This window comes from Salvelinus fontinalis, chromosome 8, assembly GCF_029448725.1.
Source record: "Salvelinus fontinalis isolate EN_2023a chromosome 8, ASM2944872v1, whole genome shotgun sequence".
Lineage (NCBI taxonomy): Eukaryota > Metazoa > Chordata > Actinopteri > Salmoniformes > Salmonidae > Salvelinus > Salvelinus fontinalis.
In genome coordinates this window covers 24,875,824-24,894,722 of record NC_074672.1, presented here as the reverse complement: position 1 = coordinate 24,894,722, position 18,899 = coordinate 24,875,824, and the positions used below count along the sequence as shown (strand labels likewise).

Genomic DNA, 18,899 nt, shown 5'->3' with positions numbered 1-18,899 from the left:
GTTCAGCATGGCACAGAAATAGCAGCTCTGGCTGCAGCTACATGCACTACAGTTATCATGTTTATGAAAACCTATGCTTCTCTGTTATGCTAACCTAATAATGCGTATGAGCATGGAAGTCATGACCAGGGTGCTTTGAATGTTATCTACCTGGGTTGACTGCTGACAGCCGTCAAACTGCGTCTCACGCTCACCAGGTGGGCACTCAGCTCCATGTGGCCCTCGCCCTTCTGCCCGCCCTCTGAAGGGGCCTACAGGGGCCCCAGCTGGGCTCCCTGTGGCCCCAGGGTGAGACTCCTGAGCTGGCCAGCCAGGGAGAGCTGGGCCTCTCCAGACATCTGTTTGAGATACAGGCCCTGGAGCTGAGGGGAGGAGGAGGGAGCCTCCTGCTGGCTACAGATGGCAAGGTTCTGCACCTGTGGGAATCAGGGGATTTAGAATGACATTATAGTGTCCATGGTATGTGTGTGGTGAGGATGTGTGTTGTGTGATAATGCGTGTGCCTGTGTCTGTGCATACAGTATGTGTGCTCATTGAGGTTGTGAGTGCACATGGATGTGCATGTTGTGGGGTGAATATTACCTGTGCACTATGAGACTGTTGGTTGATGGCGAACTGTACGGAGGCCTCTGATTGGATAGTGGCAACAGCTGCAGTTGGGGTGAAGATGAGCTGGGGGGACAAAGAACAACAAATATTGGCACTAACACTGCTCCAAATCAGGACCAGCTAAGCCCTCGGCCAAGGTTGTGTTATCCCACTGTGCTATGACAAAAAATAACAACAGTAACAAAGCTCTTTCAACTGGATCTCGCATTCCATGTACTACATGGCTAAGGCATTTTCTTCCATGGCAGCAATTTGATTTTGAATAAAGCCAGTCATCTGCAGCATTGTACCTATTGTGTTACTCTGATCTAAGATGGATATGGCGCTTGATGGTTTCAGATCGCAACGTTGTCAAAAAAAAAACCTTACTCCAAAAATCATACGAGGAACCTCAGTATTTTTACCAGAAAAAATATGACTGACACTCAAGTCTTGAGTTTTGTTTTTTCACCTAAATTAGCCTCTGCTGTGCCACAGTTCTATACCCTGGCCACATGAAGGAAAACATCATATTGAATCATATGGAAAACATAAACTAGATGGAGTAGACAGAGGAAGGAAAGTTTTCAGAAAATAAAGCCATATCCAAACTTTCCATCACTATTTAAGATGAAGGGTGCCCATCTAGTCATGTGGAGAGGAGATGACTATTGACCTAAGTGAAATAGGAATGAGAAATGTGGAGTGTGTGTGCATGTGTGACATTTCCTTACCATCTGAGTCCGCAGATACATCTGAGCTTGGCTGGTGGTGAGGGCAGTACTGGAGGCATTGCCCAGGAGCATGGCCTGCTGGAGGATACATGTGGGGACAGAGCTAACATTTTGGGCTTTGCTGATTAGCTGGGCTGCTGCTGGAGGCGTGGCCAGGTTTACCTGGGAGAGAAGGAAGGAAGTGTACTGTTATGACTATACTAACACAATTCCAAACATATTTCTTTTAGCACAATATGTTAATGTGATGAACGTTTTGTAAGATTGCCCCCTCATGAACATGCCCTATATATAAGAAGGGTTCCCATTCAGATTGTAGCGCTGTCGTCCTGCCACTATGGTAGCCTGGGAAATGTAGGAAATGAAATGGTTCCAATATCAAATCCATCAATAGATACTTTGTGCCACCCTGCAATATACTAAACATTCATTGATGTTGTCCCTTATAAGTAGGCCATGCTATAGATTAGCGTCCTGTCCAGAGAGTGTACTTGTAAGCTGCCTCAGGCCACAGAAACAGGACACGGGCTAATGCTCTATGGACTATTCTGGCTCTGAATGGCTCTACTTACTTTATTACTTATATTTGCCACTACGTAGGGAAAATCCAATACAGGCTAGAGTAATGGACAGTGTTAGCCTCCAAGTGTAGCCCACGCTTCTCTAATGGAATGTAAAGACCTTCATAAGATGTAAGATGAGTGTGCCACCAGGGAGGGACTAGCACGTCAGCCATCAAGAGCCCATGTTGACCAGCCAGGCCTCATACTGATGGAGAACCAATTCATGTTATGTTGGGGGAAACTATACGGGAGTCTTAACTTGGCTAGTTGTGAGCAACCACTAGTTCTCTTTAGCTATAGCTGTAATGGGGCTCATACATGCTTATAGCAAGTTATAAAGCATTATACCGCTGTGAAGTGTTACTGCTATAATGACTACTGCCAATGCTGGACTGTTCATTGTTTTAATCAATGTTGTTAGGAGGATAGATACGCGATTCACTGACCACTGATCAGAGAGGTTAACTATTAACCATCCCTACTGGGCACAAGCGGCCGGCGGCACCGTAGCCCTTTCCTTCTGTCAAATGACCATATTGCCCTCTAGTGGCCTCATGTGTGTAACGTTATTCATATTTTTCATAATTTCATAATTAATAAACATACAAATAAAAGAAGTGCTGAAAATCAAACGATTTTGTTAGATTTCAGTCTTCTGTGATATGTATAAATTGTAATGTTGAGATGCAAATGCTAAATGTAATACATTTCAACTCTATATCCGACATGGTAAAGGTTTCCTCTTTTTTTAAGCCCATAACCATGTGTGTGAGATGTATACCTTTGTTTCAAAGTAGATTTGTTTAAGACTACCAAGAAACTGTGACTCTAATTTAGCCCACTGCAGTAAAATGTTAATGGGGAGGACGACCTCATAGAAATGGCTGGAATGAAATAACTGGAATGGTATCGCACACATCAAACACATGTTTTACATGTGGTTGATACCATTCCATTTACTCCATTCCAGCCATTAGTATGAGCCGTCCTCCCTCAGCAGTCTCCTGTGCTATTAAGATATACTCTCAATTCAATGTCATCCTATTGAGGTCCATTTCTATGTCACTGTCATTTTTCACAGATTTCTAAACAAAAGTGGATGCCTTGAACCCCAGGATAGCGAGACAGAGACAGAGACACAGGCAAGGACATTGACTCCATTCAACTGATGTGTTTACTTGGACATACTGCGAGAGCTATCATCTCTGTGTGTTTAGGAAATGGCGACCTTTGTATTCCTGTTTCTGGACCTTCCCTCATTTCCCCAAACAAAACAAAACCCGTTCTTTCTGACAAGGTACTGTATATGACGTATGCTGTGTGCTGTGGGTCCCTTGACACTGGTATATGCCTTATAGTCTCCCAGGTATACATACATTCATCACTGTCAAAGCTCAGGAAGCCTGGGGGCGTTCTCAGAGAGAGAGAGAGGCACAGATGGCTCTCCATCCATCCACACGTTAGCCCCACATTAGCCCACAGGAAGCATCGCCATCGCAGGTAAAAATGGAGGGAAGGAAGGCAGCGTGGAGAAGTATTTTTGGCAGTCTGTCAGCTAGCAAGTCAATAGCGCACACCACCTATGCCTTGTTTTGAAATGTCCCTTAAAACCATAAATGCTATAAATGACACTGTTTCGCTACACTCGCATTAACATCTGCTAACCATGTGTATGTGACAAATCAAATTTGATTTGATTTGTTTTTGAATAGGTTTGTTTGGCTCAAAGGGCACCCCCTATTATTAAGGTCATTAATATGCACCCGATTTCTAATTAACTTCTTAACAACTAACGCTCCAACAAATACAGACAGACACACACACAAACACCTGCTGCACAGCGACTAGACTTTGGAGCTGAGCGTTGCTCAGTTGCTGCTGCTGTTGGAGGGCTGCTGTCTGTAACATGAAGTGTTGCTGCTGGACTGCGTACAACAGGTGTCTATGATGCGCCTGTTGCATCACCTGCAAAGAGAGAGGGATAGAAAGAGAGAGCGAGATAAACCGAAAGAAATAATGACAGATAAAGAATGAGGGGAGAGAAAGAAAAAACAAAAGAGAGAAAGAGATGGAGAAGGAGCAAAATAAATATGGAGGCAGGATTTTACATTACATTTAGCACATATCACAGTCGTAGTAAGGACATTACTCCTCAATAAAGAAGTTATCAGCAAAGTCAGTGCTAGTTGGGAAAGAGGAACAGTGCGGCAGATAGCTTAGGGATTAAGAGCATTGGGCCAGTAAACAATAGGTCACTGGTTCAAATCCCAGAGCCAACTAGATGGAAAATCTGTTGATGGCCCCTTGAGCAAGGCACTTAACCCTAATTACTCCTGTAAGTCGCACTGGATAAGAGCTTCTGCTAAATAACAAAATTATATGAAAGATGGATAATAAACATAGAGATATGAGTCCTCAACTGGCAGCTTCATTAAATAGTACCTGCAAAACACCAGTCTCAATGTCAACCGTGAAGAGGTGACTCTGGGATGCTGTCCTTCTAGGCAGAGTTGCAAAGAAAAAGACATATCTCAGACTGGCCAATAAAAAGAAAAGATTAAGATGGGAAAAAGAACACAGACACTGGACAGAGGAACTCTGCCTAGAAGGCCAGCATCCCGGAGTCACCTCTTCACTGTTGACATTGAGACTGGTGTTTTGCAGGTACTATTTAATGAAACAGTTGAGGACTTGTGAGGCGTCTGTTTCTCAAACTAGACACTCTAATGTACTTGTCCTCTTTGCGTTTATCGTCGAAGCAATGAGCGTTACATCGAGGCCTATACTCTGCAGCGGGATCGATTTGGAGGTGGAAGGTCCGTCATGGTCTGGGGCGGTGTGTCACAGCATCATCGGACTGAGCTTGTTGTCATTGCAGGCAATCTCAACGCTGTGCATTACAGGGAAGACATCCTCCTCCCTCATGTGGTACCCTTCCTGCAGGCTCATCCTGACATGACCCTCCAGCATGACAGTGTCACCAGCCATATTGCTCGTTCTGTGCGTGATTTCCTACAAGAGAGGAATGTCTGCCATGGCCAGCGAAGAGCCCGGATCTCAATCCCATTGAGCACATCTGGGTCCTGTTGGATCGGTGGGTGAGGGCTAGGGCCATTCCCCCCCTGAAATGTCCTGGAACTTCCAGGTGCCTTGGTGGAAGAGTGGGGTAACATCTCACAGCAAGAACTGGCAAATCTGGTGCAGTCCATGAGGAGGAGATGCACTGCAGTACTTAATGCAGCTGGTGGCCACACCAGATACTGACTGTTACTGTTACTTTTGATTTTGACCCCCCCTTTGTTCAGGGACACATTATTCATTTTCTGTTAGTCATGTCTGTGGAACTTGTTCAGTTTAGGTCTCAGTTGTTGAATCATGTTATGTTCATACAAATACTCACACATGTTAAGTTTTTTTATTAATTAATTAATTTTATTTCACCTTTATTTACCAGGTAGGCCAGTTGAGAACAAGTTCTCTTTTACAACTGCGACCTGGCCAAGATAAAGCAAAGCAGTGCGACAAAAACAACAACACAGAGTTACACATAAACAAACGTACAGTCAATAACACAAAATAAAAAAGGTGAGAAATCTATGTAAAGTCTGTGCAAATGTAGAAGAGTCGGGACGTAGGCAATAAATAGGCCCGAGAGGCAAAAATAATTACAATTTAGCATTAATACTGGAGTGATAGATGTGCAAGTAGAGATACTGGGGTGCAAAAGAGCAAGTGGGTAAGTAATAATATGGGGATGAGGTAGTCGGGTGTGCTATTTACAGATTGGCTGTGTACAGGTACAGTGACCAGTAAGCTGCTCAGACAGCTGATGCTTAAAGTTAGAGAGGGAGTTATAAGACTCCAGCTTCAGTGATTTTTGCAATTCGTTCCAGTCATAGGCAGCAGAGAACTGGAAGGAAAGGTGGCCAAAGGAAGTGTTGGCTTTGGGGATGACCAGTGCAATATACCTGCTGGAGCACGTGCTACGGCTGGGTGTTGCTATGGTGACCAGTGAGCTGAGATAAGGCGGGACTTTAGCTAGCAAAGACTTATAGATGACCTGGAGCCAGTGGATTTGGCGACGGATATGTAGTGAGGGCCAGCCAACGAGAGCATACAGGTCGCAGTGGTGGGGCTTTGGTAATAAAATGCATGGCACTGTGATAGACTGCATCCAGTTTGTTTGTAGAGTGTTGGGGGCTATTTTAGGATAGTCAGTTTTACGAGGGTATGTTTGGCGGCATGAGTGAAGGAGGCCTTGTTGCGAGATAGGAAGCAGATTCTAGATTTAATTTTGGATTGGAGATGCTTAATATGAGTCTGGAAGGAGAGTTTACAGTCTAACCAGACTCCTAGGTATTTGTAGTTGTCCACATATTCTAAGTCAGAACCGTCCAGAGTAGTGATGCTGGGCGGGCTGGCAGGTGCGGGCAGCGATCGGTTGAAGAGCATGCATTTAGTTTTACTTGCATTTAAGAGCAGTTGGAGGCCACGGAAGAAGAGTTGTATGGCATTGAAGCTCGTCTGGAGGTTAAGTGGTGTCCAAAGAAGGGCCAGATGTATACAGAATGGTGTCATCTGCGTAGAGATGGATCAGAGAATCATCAACAGCAAGAGCGACATCATTGATGTATACAGAAAAAAGAGTCGAGAATTGAAACCTGTGGCACCCCCATAGAGACTGCCAGAAGTCCGGACAACAGGCTATCCGATTTGACACACTGAACTCTGTCTGAGAAGTAGTTGGTGAGCCAGGCGAGGCAGTCATTTGAGAAGCCAAGGCTATTGAGTCTGCCGATAAGAATGTGGTGATTGACAGAGTTGAAAGCCTTGGCCAGGTCGATGAATACAGCTGCACAGTATTGTCTCTTATCGATGGCGGTTATGATATTGTTTAGGACCTTGAGCGTGGCTGAGGTGCACCCATGACCAGCTCGGAAACCAGATTGCATAGCGGAGAAGTTACGGTGGGATTCTAAATGGTCGGTGATCTGTTTGTTAACTTGGCTTTTGAAGACCTTAGAAAGGCAGGGTAGGATAGATATAGGTCTGTAACAGTTTGGGTCTAGAGTGTCTCCCCCTTTGAAGAGGGGGATGATCGCAGCAGCTTTCCATTCTTTGGGGATCTCAGACGATGAGCAATGTATTGTCTCTAGAGACACCATTTAAACCAGGTGAGGTCAATATATATGTGGGAGCTGGAACAAAAGGGTTAGCTAAGTCATATTGAGCAGGGCTGGAGGCTCTACAGTGAAACAAGACAATAATCACTAACCAAAACAGCAATGGACAAGGCATATTGACATTAGGGAGAGGCATGTGTAGCTGAGTGATCATGGGGTCTAGTGAGTAGCTAGGCGGGCTGGAGACACGGCGATTCAGACAGCTAGCAGGCCCGGGGCTAGCAGCAGGCTAGCAGATGGGCCTCAGGGGAAGGTCGCAACAGGAGAGTCTGTTGAAACCCCCTCGGACGGTTACGTTGGCAGACCAGTCGTGATGGATCGGCGGGGCTCCGTTTCGGCAGCAAAGGGCCCAGGCCAATTGGCAGAAGAGGTATTGACGGCCAGGAATTATCTGATGTAATTCTTCGGCTAGCCGGGAGAAGGGCCTAGCTCCAGGCTAGCTCCAGGCTAACTGGTCCTTGCTTCGGGACAGAAACCCCCTCGGGCGGTTACGTTGGTAGACCAGTCATGATGGATCGGCGGGGCTCCGTGGCGGCAGCAAAGGGTCCAGGCCAATTGGCAAAAGAGGTAATTGAAGCTCAGGGATTGCTTGATGGAATCTCTTCGGCTAGCCAGGAGATGGGCCTAGTTCGAGGCTAGCTCCAGCCTAACTGGTGCTTGCTTCGGGACAGAGACATTAGACGGAGTAAAGGTTCAGACCTTGCAGTAGGAATCCGGAGATGTGGTAGAGAAAAGCAGTCCGATATGCTCTGGGTAGATATCGCGCTGTGCAGGCTGGCAGGAGTTGCCTGGGCTGAGGCAGCCAGTCCGGGTTAACGGTGATGACCGCTAGCAGCGGCTAACTGACTACTAGCTAGTAGCTAGTTAGCTGGCTAGCAGGAGAGTATGTTCAGTCCGTAGATGGAAAATGAGATTAAAAAAATAATACAAATAATTACGAAGTATATACTTAGAAAAATGATGTATACAAGGGACGGGACAAGACAATCAAAACAGACATCCCCACTGCTATGCCATCTTGGATAAGTTTGCTGAAAATAAATGCAGTTGAGTTTATATATATATATATATATATACATGCAGTACCAGTCAAAAGTTTAGACACACCTACTCATTCAAGGGTTTTTATTTATTTTTACTATTTCTACATTGTAGAATAATAGGGATGATATCAAAACTATGGAAAAACACATATGGAATCATGTAGTAAAAAAAAAATTGTATGTGTTATACAGAAGATAGCCTTATTTGGTAAAAGACCAAGTCCATAATATGGCAAGAACAGCTCAAATAAGCAAAGAGAAATGACAGTCCATCGTTACTTTAAGACATGAATTCAATTCGGAAAATTTCAAGAACTTTTCATATTTCAAGTGCATTTGCAAAAACCATCAAGCGCTATGATGAAACTGGCTCTCATGAGGATCGCCGCAGGAAATTAAGACCCAGAGTTACCTTTGCTTCAGAGAATAAGTTAATTTCTGTTAACTGCACCTCAGATTGCAGCCCAAATAAATAATTCATAGAATTCAAGCAACAGACACATCTTAACATCAAGTGTTCAGAGGACACTGCGTGAATCATGTCTTCATGGTCGAATTGCTGCAAAGAATTCTAAAGGACACCAATAGGAAGAAGAGACTTGCTTGGTCCAAGAAACCCAAGCAATGGACATTAGACTGGTGCAAATCTGTCCTTTGGCCTGATGAGTCCAAATTTGCGATTTTTGGTTCCAACCACAGAGTCTTTGTGAGATGCAGAGTAGGTGAACGGATGATCTCCATAAGTGTGGTTCCCACCGTGAAGCAAGGAGGAGGAGGTGTGATGGTGTGGGGTGCTTTGCTAGTGGCACCGTCAGTGATTTATTTAGAATTCAAGGCACACAAACCAGCATGGCTACCACAGCATTTTGCAGCGATACGCCATCCCATCTGGTTTGCGGTTAGTGGGACTATCATTAGTTTTTCAACAGAACAATGGTCCAACACACCTCCAGGCTGTGTAAGGGCTATTTGACCAAGAAGGAGAGCAGCATCAGATGACCTGGCCTCCACAATCACCCGACCTCAACCCAGTTGAGATGGTTTGGGATGAGTTGGACCGCAGAGTGAACGAAAAGCCACCAACAAGTGCTGAGCATTTGTGGGAACTCCTTCAGGACGATTGGAAAAGCATTCCTCATGAAGCTGGTTGAGAGAATGCCAAGAGGGTGCAAAGCTGTCATCAAGGAAAAGGGTGGAGAAGAATCTCAAATCTAAAATATATTTTGATTTGTTTAACACTTTTTTGGTTACCACATTATTCCATATGTGTTATTTCATAGTTTTGATGTCTTCACTATTATTCTACAACGTAGAAAATAGTAAGAATAAAGAAAAACCTTTGAATGAGTAGTTGTGTCCAAACCATTGACTGGTACTGTATATATAGCTAAAGTCAAGTATTTTATTTCAGTTACTGATCTGGAGAAAGTTATATATGCTTTTATTTGCTCACACTTAGATTATGGTAACTCTTTGCATACATGTCTCAGTCAGAAATCACTCAATCATCTACAGTTAGTTAAAAAAAAGCTGCAGCTAGGATTTTAACAGGCACCATAAAATGTAACCATATCACACCTATTTTAGCTTCTCTCCACTGGCTACCAGTCATGTTTAAAATAGATTTTAAAATTGTACTAATCACGTTTAAGGCTTGGTTTAGCCCCATCCTATATCTCTGATTTTTATCTCTCTACGAGCCAGGACACAGCCTGAGATCTTCTGGCAGGGAAAGGTTGACCATTCCTAAGTCTAGGTTGAAAACTAAAGTAGACTGGGAATTTGCAATTAGGGCCCGTAGACTTTGGAATGGTCTACCAGAGGATATCAGGCTTGCAGCTTCAGTGCCTCTTTTAAAATCCCTGATGAAGACACACTTTTAGAAAGATGCTTTTAATGTACGATTTCAATGTATGATTTTAGTTCTCCTTCCTCCTCCTGTTAGTTTTTTTGTAGTACTTTTATATATGTTTTATTGTTTTATTATGTGAAGCACTTTTACCTGAAAAGTGCTGTACACAAAGTTATTATGATAAGGATGATGATGATGATGATTATTATTATTATTATCTTAACCTGTTCCCATGTTCTTTTTTTAACGGTTCTGATTCTATTCCTTGAAAAAAGTCTTTCTTTTCCAGTTTTTAGTTCTGTTCCCTAAACCGGTTCCAAGCGCTGCTTAATAACGCTCTTGTACGTTCCTCGCTTTTTTTCCAGTCCCACATAAAATATAACAAAGCGCCTATGCAAAGCCCTCCCTTTGTCAATCAGAAACCTCTTCCAGCGTCTGCCTGACAGCTGCAAATCTTTGCCAGTGTGTGTGCATGTATGCTACCTGCCCCTCCCCTCCAAAGCATAGCTGTAACCTACTGACATTACAAATGTGATTCAGAAGATAGGGAAAGAGATTTTTAATTAGAGAAGGATGGATTAACTTTTTCAGTGCTAATTATGGATACTATAGTTAGCACATTTCACATTGGATTTATTAACTACAAAAACGTAAGACGTGTTTTTAATTCTGGTGCCGCTTTGTACACACATGCTTCTTAGCTTGCTAGCTAGCTCTGGACCAGCGTTAAGCCAACTCTGAAGTCAAAGACATTCAAAGTTCTTCCAAAGAAGCCGCTCCTCCGTAGGTATAATTCTGTGGGCCTTATTCAGATAATGTATGTCATCACAAGATTCCCAGCGCTTCAAGCCAACCCTCCTCCTCCACCATCTCTCGCTCTTCTCCACACCAGAAAAGTTTCTGTTGCATCTCATGCCCTACACTTGTCTTTCCATCACCCAACTAAACAACTCACTGAGCTATACTTTGCCCGCTCCATAGCAAGCTGCTCTATCAGCACTACATGATTGGTGAAGTAATTTAATGTTGAGCTTAATGCAAAAACAATAATGATTTCAGAGGTTTAAAATATATATACTATATACTATATAAACCGGTAATTGTTTGGGATTCAAACTTTATTTTGCTGGTCGGACCAGAACGCAAAAAATAAGCATTCTTTTCAGAACGAAACGAATGGAAAATTAGTTCGCTTCCAACCCCTGATCTTAAGACTTAGGTCTTAAACTGGATACTAGATGGCTACTAAAGACTTGGCAAATTCAGATTGATCTGCACCACTGAGCAGGGCTGAGGATCAAATCCATTTCAAAACCATTTCATAACATTTTACAAACTCCTCCACCTATTACAACAGTGTTGCTTTCTGAAGACATTGGCAGCATTACATGTTTGAAAAGTCACTTTATTCCACAATCCTATTTTTGTTGATGTTGTGATGCAACAAAACATCCAAATTCACAAGCTGCAATGGTGAAGAAAACAACAGCAACTACCAGACAAAGGTTGAACTACCACCATACTGCACAGGCTTTTGAGAGATAGAAAAAAACATGCGTAGGCTACTAGTGTACCTGAAGAGTCTGTCTGTCTGGGATCCCAGTATAGACAGAGATGTAGGGTAGTGTTGGCCTCCCAGTTCTGCTCGTGGTGACCAGGCTGGTGGTGACACTGGTTTTACTGGGAGTCGTACTGCTGCTCCTGGCACTAGCGGCCACCGGGCCCTGGGCCTCATTTGGCATGGCGCCCTCCGCCTCCATTTTTCACAATCCACGGCGACTGCATAGCGGGGGGTGCAACCATACGGCTGCCAAATAGGAGTGCGTCAGGCAGAACATCTACTGATGTGTGACAAATACATCCACCTGCATGAGTACACACACACAGATGCTTACACACACACACACGTTGTGCATGCCGTACGGCACCTACAAACACACGGTTGTATCCTTGTACATCACACACATACAAACACACCCAGTGAAACAGAGGCCATGGACATGAATTTGTGAAATAAACGTATGGTACATCTAATGAACCCTCCACAAAAGCAGAGGTCTCCCAGCTGGTTAGCACATGCTCTGAGTAATCTGTCTGGCCCTGCAGCCTTGTGAATGTTTAAAGGTCTTACTCATATTGGCTACGGAGAGTGTGATCACACAGTCATCCGGAACAGCTGGTGCTCTCATGCATGGTTCAGTGTTGCCTGCCTCGAAGCAAGCATAGAAGGCATTTAGCTCAGCTGGTAGGCTCGCGTCACTGGGCAGCTCGTAGCTGGTTTTCCCTTTGTAATCCATGTATTGACGCTTTGCCTCTTAGGTGGTTCGTCGGAGGGAGTAGCGGGATTTCCTATAAGCGTCCCGATTAGTGTCTCGCTTCTTGAAAGCGGCATCTCTAGCTTTTAGCTCAGTGCGGATGTTTCCTGTAATCCATGGCTTCTGGATATGTACTGTACGTACAATCACCGCAGGGACAACGTCGTCGATGCACTTATTAATGAAGCCGTTGACTGATGTAATGAACTCCTCAATGCCATCGGATGAATACCGGAACATATTCCAGTCTGTGCTAGCGAAAGAACTACCATATATGCATATATGAGCGTGTCACTGGTAATTCCTGTTTGAGTTTTTGCTTGTAAGTAGGAATCAGGATGATAGAGCTTCATGGTCAGATTTGCCAAATGGAGGGGGAGCTTTTTATTCTTCTCTTTGTGCGGAGTAAAGATGAACTACAGTTTTTTAGACATTTAAACAGGTTAACACTCACAAGACTGCAGGGCCAGACGGATTACCTAGACACGTACTCAGAGCATGTGCTGATCAGCTGGGAGACCTCTGCTTTAATTAGACATACCGTACGTTTATTTCACTAATTCATGTCCAGTTGCACAGGTGACATGCTGGTAGAAATGAGGTACGACGGATTTCAGTTTTCCTGCATTAAAATCACCGGCCGCTTGGAGTGCTGCCTCTGGGTGAGCATTTTCTTGTTTGCTTATGGCCCTATACAGCCCGTTGAGTGTGGTCTTAGTGGCAGCATCAGTTTGTGGTGGTAAATAGACAGCTCCGACTAATATAGATGAAAGATTTCTTGGCAAATAGTATGGTCTACTGCTTATCATGAGGTATTCTGAGTCAGGGGAGCAAAACCTTGAGATCGCACACCAGCTGTTGTTAACAAAGAGACACACACCACCACTGAGCTTACCCGATGCTGCTGTTCTTTCCTACCGATGTATAGAAAAACTTAAGATCAGCGCAAAAAAATAAAAAATAAAATAAATAGCCCAATTGGTCAGGAGCCCGTAAAATGTCTGCTATTCCCTCCAGCTCCATTATTTTGAGCAGGCATTGACCAGCTGGCAAGTGTCTTCACTGACATTTTCAAATTCTCTCTGGCCCAGTCTGTAATACCTATATGTTTCAAGCAGATAACCACAGTCCCTGTGCCCAAGAACACCAAGGTAACCAGTCTAAATGACTATTGCTCCGCAACACCCACATCTGCAGCCAAGAAATGCTTTGAAAGGCTAGTCATGGCACACATCATTGCCATCATCCCAGACACCCTGGACCCACTCCAATTCATATACCACCCCAACAGATCCACAGATAATGCAATCTCTATTGCACTCCACTGCCCTTTCCCACCTGGACAAACGGATCACCTACGTGAGAATGCTGTTCATTGACTACAGCTCAGCGTTCAACACCATAGTGCCCTCCAAGCTCATCAACAAGCTACGGACCTTGGGATTAAACACCTCCCTCTGCAACTCGATCCTGGACTTCCTGATGGGCTGTAGGGTAGGCAACAACACATCCGCCACGCTGACCCTCAACACAGGACTTCTTAAGGGTGCGAGCTTAGTCCCCTCCTGTACTCCCCGTTCACCCATAACTGTGTGGCCGGGCACAACTCCAACACCATCATTATGTTTTCTTACGACACAACAGCGGTTGGCCTGATCACCAACGACGATGAAACAGCCTACAGGGAGGAGGTCAGCGACACGTGCCAGGACAACAACCTCTCTCTCAATGTCAGCAAGACAAAGGAGCTGATCGTGGACTACAGGAAATGGAGGGCCAAACACGCAATCATTCACATTGACGGGGCTGTAGTGGAGTGGGTTGAGAGCTTCAAATTTCTCGGGGCCCAGATCACTATGAATCTATCATGGACCAAACACACCAACACAGTTGTGAAGAATGCACGACAATGACTCTTCCCCCTCAGGAGGCAAAAAAAGATTTGTCATGGGCCCGCATATCCTCAAAACGTTCTACAGCTGCACCACTGAGAGCATCTTGACTGGCTATATCAGAGCTTGGTATAGCAGCTGCTTGGCTTTCGACCGCACGGCGCTACAGAGGCTGGTGAATATGGCCCAGTACATCACTGGGGCCGAGCTCCCTGCCTTCCATGACCTCTATACAAGGCGGTGTCAGAAGAAGGACCTAAAAAAATTTCACGTTTTACGATACTTGTGAGTACCAGAAGTCCTCACAAGAATTAGGGTTAGGTTTAGGGTTACAGGTTGAGGTTAGGTTGAGGGTTAGGGAAAATAGGATTTTGAATGGGAATCATTTGTTGGTCCCCAAGAAGTCCTTACAAATATAGTACGACATAATTGTGTGTGTGTGTGTGTATGTGTATGTGTACTTCAGAAAGTATTCAGACCCCTTGACTTTTTGCATATTTTGTTAGGTTACAGCCTTATTCTAAAATGTATTAAATTGTTTTTTCCCCTCATTAATCTACACACAATACCCCATAATGACTAAGCAAAAACAGGATTTTAGAAATTTGTGCAACTTTATATATATATATATAAATAAATAAAAATATCACATTTACATAAGTATTCAGACCCTTTACTCAGTACTTGGTTGAAGCACCTTTGGAAGCGATTACAGCCTCGAGTCTTCTTGGGTATGACGCTACAAGCTTGGCACACCTGTATTTGGGGAGTTTCTCCAATTCTCTCTGCAGATCCTCTCAAGCTCTATCAGGTTTGATGGGGAATGTTGCTGCACGGCTATTTTCAGGTCTCTCCAGAGATGTTCGGTCAGGCTCAAGTACGGGCTCTGACTGGGCCACTCCTGCGTTGTCTTGGCTGTGTGCTTAGGGTCGTTGTCCTGTTGGATGGTGAACATTCGCCCCAGTCTGAGGTCCTGAGCACTCTGGAGCAGGTTTTCATCAAGGATCTCTGTGTACTTTGCTCCGTTAATCTTTCCCTCATTACTGACTAGTCTCCCAGTCCCTGCCACTGAAAAACATCCCCACAGCATGTTGCTGCCACCACCATGCTTCACCGTAGGTATGGTGCCAGGTTTCCTCCAGACGTGACGCTTAGCATTCAGGCCAAAGAGTTCAATCTTGATTTCATCAGACCAAAGAATCTTGTTTCTCATGGTCTGAGAGTCTTAAGGTGCCTTTTGGCAAACTTCAGACGGGCTGTCATGTGCCTTTTACTGAGGAGTGGCTTCCGTCTGGCCACTCTACCATTAAGCCCTGATTGGTGGAGTGCTGCAGAGATGGTTGTCCTTCTGGAAGGTTTCTCGCATCTCCACAGAGGAACTCTAGAGCTCTGTCAGACCGACCATCGTGTTCTTGGTCACCTTCCTGACCAAGGCCCTTCTCCCGCGATTGCTCAGTTTGGCCGGGTGGCCAGCTCTAGGAAGAGTCTTGGTGGTTCCAAACTTCTTCCATTTAAGAATGATGGAGGCCGCTGTATTCTTGAGAACCTTCAAAATGTGTAGAATTGCAGGGAATTAGCTTTAAAATTGCCAAATGTTCACTCCGCCGCATGGCAAGATGTGTAGAATTTCAGGAAATCTGCTTTAATATTATTCTTGCCATTCTAATTCATCTGATAAGACAAGACATCTGAAAAAGTTTTTTGCTAACATATGATGGAGATCCCTGGGTCACCGGTTTGCCTGAGTGGGGGTTCCTGGGCAAGAAAAGTTTAAAACCCCTGCTTTACAGTATTGAGGAAAAATGTACTTACTATGACAGTGATATGTGTCACGTTCTGACCTTAGTTCCTTTTTTATGTCTTTATTTTAGTTGGTCAGGGCGTGAGTTGGGGTGGGCATTCTATGTTGTTTCTCTATGTTTTGTTCTGTTGTTATATTTCTATGTGTTTGGCCTAGTATGGATCTCAATCAGAGGCAGGTGTCAGTCGTGGTCTCTGATTGGGAGCCATATTTAGGTAGCCTGTTTTCTATTGTGTTTTGTGGGCGGTTGTTTCCTGTGTTAGTACCATACGGGACTGTTTCGGTTGTTTGTTTGTACTTTTGTTATTTTGTTCAGTGTTCTGTTGAGTTATTAAATATCTCATTATGGACACTTACCACGCTGCACATTGGTCCGATCCTTGCTACTCCTCCTCAGACGAAGAGGAAATCTGTAACGGCTTTCCTCCTCCTCTTCATCCGAAGAGGAGGAGCAGGGATTTGACCAAAACGCAGCGTTGTTATATGACATGATTTATTTAAACAAGACAAAAAAACGAACTACACTTGAATAATTAACAAAACAAATAAACGATGTAGACAGACCTGGACATAGAACTTACATAAATACACGAAGAACTCACGAACAGGAACAGACTACATAAACCGAGACAGTCCCGTGTGGCGCGACAAACACTGACACAGGAGACAACCACCCACAAACAAACAGTGTGAAAACACCTACCTTAATATGACTCTCAATCAGAGGAAATGAAAACCACCTGCCTCTAATTGAGAGCCATATCAGGTCACCCTTATACAAACATAGAAACACATAACATAGACTACCCACCCAAACTCACGCCCTGACCGTCAAACACATACAAAATAACAGAAAACCGGTCAGGAACGTGACAAAATCCGTTACAATATGTGCTTGTCTCAGATGAATGCGCTAAGTCGTTCTGGATAAGAGTGTCTACTACATGCTACATTATACTGTTGCTAAAAGGCCCAGCAATGGAACAGTAAAGTGAATAATTATTATGATCAAATTGAATCAATTATGCACATTGATACTAGAGATTGAGATCAAACATAATACTTTGGCTAGCTCAATATCTTTTTTTAACTACAGACTGGGAACAGGGACGTTTTCATAAATAAACTCAGCAAAAAAGGAAATGTCCTCTCACTGTCAACTGTGTTTATTTTCAGCAAACTTAACATGTGTAAATATTTGTATAAATATAACAAGATTCAACAACTGAGACATAAACTGAACAAGTTCCACAGACATGTGACTAACAGAAATGGAATAATGTGTCCCTGAACAAAGGGGGGGTCAAAATCAAAAGTAACAGTCAGTATCTGGTGTGGCCACCAGCTGCATTAAGTACTGCAATGCATCTCCTCCTCATGGACTGCACCAGATTTGCCAGTTCTTGCTGTGAGATGTTACCCCACTCTTCAACCAAGGCACCTGCAAGTTCCCGGACATTTCTGTGTGGAATGGCCCTAGCCCTCACCCTGCGATCCAACAGGTCCCAGATGTGCTCAATGGGAATTGAGATCCGGGCTCTTCGCTGGCCATGGCAGAACACTGACATTCCTGTATTGCAGGAAATCACGCACAGAACGAGCAGTATGGCTAGTGGCATTGTCATGCTGGAGGGTCATGTCAGGATGAGCCTGCAGGAAGGGTACCGGGAGGAGGATGTCTTCCCTGTAATGCATAGCGTTGAGATTGCCTGCAATGACAACAAGCTCAGTCCGATGATGCTGTGACACACCGCCCCAGGTCATGACGGACCCTCCACCTCCAAATCGATCCCGCTCCAGAGTACAGGCCTCGGTGTAACGCTCATTCCTTCGACGATAAACGCCAATCTGACTATCACCCCTGGTGAGACAAAACCGAGACTCGTCAGTGAAGAGCACTTTTTGCCAGTCCTGTCTGGTCCAGCAACGGTGGGTTTGTGCCCATAGGCGACGTTGTTGCCAGTGATGTCTGGTGAGGTCCTGCCTTACAACAGGCCTACAAGCCCTCTGTCCAGCCTCTCTCAGCCTATTGTGGACAGTCTGAGCACTGATGTAGGGATTGTGCATTCCTGGTGTAATTCGGGCAGTTGTTGTTGCCATCCTGTACCTGTCCCGCAGGTGTGATGTTCGGATGTACCGATCCTGTGCAGGTGTTATTACACGTGGTCTGCCACTGCGAGGACGATCAGCTGTCCGTCCTGTCTCCCTGTAGCGCTGTCTTAGCGCAGTACTGTCCTCACAGTACGGACATTGCAATTTATTGCCCTGACCCCATCTGCAGTCATCATACCTCCTTGCAGCATGCCTAAGGCACGTTCACGCAGATGAGCAGGAACCCTGGGCATTTTTCTTTGGTGTTTTTCAGAGTCATTAGAAAGGCCTATTTAGTGTCCTAAGTTTTCATAACTGTGACCTTAATTGCCTACCGTCTGTAAGCTGTTGGCGTCTTAACGACCGTTCCACAAGTGCATGTTCATTAATTGTTTATGGTTCATTGAAATAGCATGGGAAACAGTGTTTAAACCCTTTACAATGAAGATCTGTGAAGTTATTTGGATTTTTACGAATTATCTTTGAAAGACAGGGTCCTGAAAAAGGGACATTTCTTTTTTTGCTGAGTTTAGGTAATCACTATAGACAAAACATTAGCACACCTTGGAAAGAGGTGAGATGTCTACTACCAAACTGCATAGGACTTCATATTATACGTTTATTAAAAGCGGCATTATCCCATTTAATTTGCTTAGTGAATGATTGGTTTGAACAGTGCGGTCCAATAGGCTGTTTGCACAGCGGCCTGCAGTGTCAGTTGATGACAGAGGTGGTAGGTGATGAATGGGAGCTCTGACACACAAACACACACAGACCCTGTGGGATCCAGCCAGGATCAGCTGCCTCTGTCTCTCCCTGCTGCTGTACCACCACCGG

The 18,899-nt window shown here is 44.5% G+C and overlaps 1 pseudogene; it reads right to left on the bottom strand.

The window, feature by feature from the left end:
* The window catches only part of LOC129861447 (polyhomeotic-like protein 2), a 37,741-nt pseudogene extending 26,036 nt beyond the window's left edge, over positions 1–11,705 (bottom strand).
* Positions 11,706–18,899: the final 7,194 nt, after the last annotated feature.